The sequence below is a fragment of the Triticum aestivum genome, chromosome 6D, assembly GCF_018294505.1.
Source record: "Triticum aestivum cultivar Chinese Spring chromosome 6D, IWGSC CS RefSeq v2.1, whole genome shotgun sequence".
NCBI lineage: Eukaryota > Viridiplantae > Streptophyta > Magnoliopsida > Poales > Poaceae > Triticum > Triticum aestivum.
In genome coordinates, this window is record NC_057811.1 from 76,287,143 (window position 1) to 76,291,098 (window position 3,956).

A 3,956-nucleotide genomic window follows, 5' to 3' on the forward strand; every position below is an offset into this window, starting at 1 on the left:
CCGCTTTCGCGTGACCATGGGTCAGGGAAGACCTTCAATAATTATGTTTAGTAGGCAGCACAAAGATTGAAAACGTACCAGTTTAGGCATTAGGGAGGATAACTATGTGCATAATATACTTCAATATATTTGCAACTACTTTGTGTGAGGACTATATGCCACGACTCAAAATCAGAAAACTACAATATACTATGCTAGTTCACATAACTTCACTCAAGTCAGAGCACGAAGGATAACATAAATAGTTGAATGATCGACGCCCTTAATATTATGAAAAGGAACATCTAAATTCCCAGCTCACTTCCGTGAAAAACACACATAATCTGTCACTGTTTCTTGCTCTTTTTTATCAAGTTTAAGCATTGACTGAATTTCCAAATTCAGTGGTGGAGCTATGCAATGACACAATATAAAAACATGCACACAAATTCAGAGAGTTCAGAAGCTCTCAAGTTCAAGTATAATACAGCACAGGCATGTCTGTGTATGTGCGGCTGATTGCGGAAGAGGTGATCAGGGATGGACGAGGTCGTCGGACGCATGGCCGGCACAGTTTGGACAGGCGATGCAGGTCAATGCACGGCCATCACGCTCATCACCAGCACAGGGACGCCCAAGGCGTACAACACATAAGCAGCAGGTGCCCAGCCCGATGACCTTTAACAAAAAATGCAGAGAGCTTGAGTCGTGGTGTACAAAGGTGTATCAAACATCACGTGTTTCATTTTCAGAGCATCCTTGCTTGCAAGGTGGAGTACCAATCAAATATCTAGGATAACGTAATGCTTGGAAATAAAAGTCAAACTATGTGTAGGGAGAACTCAATTGGAACTGCTCATCGGGCAGAACTATTCCTTCCTGCTCATTAATTTTTTACACAGAAACAATAAAGAATTGATGCCACGAGCTCTGCTCAAGGTGGGTTGAAAGAAATTCCTCTAGCATATGGAAGAACTAGTAACTGAAATACCTTTTGCTGCCAACGACATGGGTATGCCAGGAGTATTTGTTCCAGTACGTACCACCATTTTTTTGAGTCTCATCCAGCCGCAGTTGACCTTGCTTGTGCCACAGGGGAGGAGCCGCCATGAGAGGATACAGAGGCCCACGACGGCCGGCGAGGGGAAGTTTGAGCGGCCAGTCGCCCGCGTGAAGAGGTCTGTCCCGAGGCTGTAGCAGGTACGCGCTGGAGGCGGCGCCGGGGGGCAGTACGTGATGGCGTCCGGACGCCGTTCGCGGCGGCAGCCGGTGAAGCATGGGTAGCCGGAGCAGCACTGCCTCCCCCGCGAGAGCTAGCGGTAGACTGCAGCGGCAGCTAGCGAAGGACTGCACAGGCAGCGGTAACTAGCGGCGGACGGTGGCGGCGCGATCCGGGGAGGGAGGCGGCGGCGGCATGATCCGTGGAGGGTGACGGCGGTGGCGGCGCACTCCGGGGAGGGAAGCGGCGGCGGCGGCGCGGTCCGGGAGGGAAGCGGCGGCCGGTTCTCGGAGCGGGGGCGGCGCGGCGGCCGATTCCCGGGGCGGTGGCGGGCCGACGCCGACGATGGTGGGTGGCTGGATGGGAGAGGGAGTGGGGGCGTGGGGATGGTGGCTGGATCGGGGAGGGAATGGGGGCGTGGGGAGGTACGTGGGGATTATTTATTTTTTTATGTTCGGTGGAATTTTCGGATCTCAGGAACATCATCGGGCCATATATATAATGATAATCATGCCTTCATGTCCGTATTTTATTTTATCGACACCTCTATCTCTAAACATGTGGACATATTTTTCGTTATCGGCTTCCGTTTGAGGATAAGCGAGGTCTAAGCTTGGGGAACTGATACGTCCATTTTGCATCATGCTTTCATATCGATATTTATTGCATTATGGGCTGTTATTACACATTATGTCATAATACTTATGCCTATTCTCTCTTATTTTACAAGGTTTACACGAAGAGGGAGAATGCCGACAGCTGGAATTCTGGGCTGGAAAAGGATCAAATATTATAGACCTATTCTGCACAACTCCAAAAGTCCTGAAACTTCACGAAAGTCAGTTTTGGAATATATAAAAAATATTGGGCGAAGAAAGCACGAGAGGGGGGCCACCCACCATCCACGAGGGTGGGGGCGTGTCCTACCCTCCTGGGCGCGCCCCCTGCCTCGTGGGCCCCCTGGCACGCCTCCGGTGGCCATCTTTGGCTATATGAAGTCTTTCGCCCTAGAAAAAATCAGAAAGAAGCTTTCGGGACGAAGCGCTGCCGTCTCGAGGCGGAACCTGGCGAAACCAATCTAGGGCTCCGCGGAGCTGTTCTGCCGGGGAAATCATCACCGTCGTCATCACCATCGATCCTCTCATCGTGAGGGGGTCAATCTGCATCAACATCTTCACCAGCACCTTCTCATCTCAAACCCTAGTTCATCTCTTGTATCGAATCTTTGTCTCAAAACCTCAGATTGGTACCTGTGGGTTGCTAGTAGTGTTGATTACTCCTTGTAGTTGATGCTAGATGGTTTATTTGGTGGAAAATCATATGTTTATATCCTTTATGCATATTAATACCCCTCTGATTATGAACATGAACATGATTTGTGAGTAGTTACGTTTGTTACTGAGGACATGGGAGAAGTCTTGCTATAAGTAGTCATGTGAATTTGGTATTCGTTCGATATTTTGATGAGATGTATGTTATCTTTCCTCTAGTGGTGTTATGTGAACGTCGACTACATGACACTTCACCATTATCTGGGCCTAGAGGAAGGCATTGGGAAGTAATAAGTAGATGATGGGTTGCTAGAGTGACAGAAGCTTAAACCCTAGTTTATGTGTTGCTTCATAAGGGGCTGATTTGGATCCATATGTTTCATGCTATGGTTAGGTTTACCTTAATACTTCTTTTGTAGTTGCAGGTGCTTGCAATAGGGGTTAATCATAAGTGGGATGCTTGTCCAAGGAAGGGCAGCACCCAAGCACCGGTCCACCCACATATCAAATTATCAAAGTAACGAACGCGAATCATATGAGCGTGATGAAAACTAGCTTGACGATAATTCCCATGTGTCCTCAGAAGCGTTTTCCTTTATATAAGAGTTTGTCCAGGCTTGTCCTTTGCTACAAAAAGGATTGGTCCACCTTTCTACACCTTGTTACTTTTGTTACTTGTTACCCGTTACAAATTACCTTATCACAAAACTATCTGTTACCAATAACTTCAGTGCTTGCAGAGAATACCTTACTGAAAACCGCTTGTCATTGCCTTCTGCTCCTCGTTGGGTTCGACACTCTTACTTATTGAAAGGACTACGATAGATCCCCTATACTTGTGGGTCATCAGCCTCCCCGTTCGTCTGGTGCTGGTTCCCATCCCCCCCCCCCCAGCGCTTCGGCTCCGGCTCCTCCTCCATGCAGTTCAGGGACCGGCGCGTCCCGGCCTCTGGCCCGGGATCCTCGTCTTCTGGGCTTGGAGATGGCATTCTCCCTCCCGCCCCCTCCTTTTCTCCAGGGCCCCTCTTCTCCAAACCCCTCGTCCTCCCTCACCTGCTCTGCTTGCCACATGCCGGGTCATTTCGAGTCTAGGTGTTTCGACCCTCCTTTCTGCCTGATTTGTCGATCTGATGGACATCTGACTGTGGATTGCCAGAATCGTGTCAAACCCCCCTCCTTCGTGCATTTTGGCACCGGTCTGCCGGGATGCTCCTTCTTTGCTCTAGACAGTGATCTTCCTCTAGTGGTGGCAGCCCCCTCGCTCTCAAATGCGCCTATCATCACAGTCTAGGATCAGAAAATCTCTCCTCAAGCCTTGCTAGAAGGCTTGAGTATCTGGGTCGAGGGGGGCTGGGATTGGCAAGTTCGTCAGTTGTCTGATTATCAGTTTGCGGTGGTGTTCCCTTCCAAAGATTGTCTGAGGATGATTTCTTCCTATACGAGCTTCACTCTGCCATTTAACCAGTTGGTTGTGTCTGTCAAGGCGG

At 49.4% G+C, this 3,956-nt stretch overlaps 1 long non-coding RNA gene across 1 annotated transcript; it reads right to left on the minus strand.

Annotated features, from left to right (window-relative positions):
• Window positions 1-412: 412 nt before the first annotated feature.
• LOC123141129 (uncharacterized) lies at window positions 413-1,599 on the minus strand. The gene is made up of 2 exons (XR_006470179.1): window positions 971-1,599; window positions 413-657 (listed from the first exon to the last, which is right to left on the minus strand). It is a non-coding gene; the product is annotated as an uncharacterized lncRNA (long non-coding RNA).
• Between the last annotated feature and the right edge of the window lie 2,357 nt (window positions 1,600-3,956).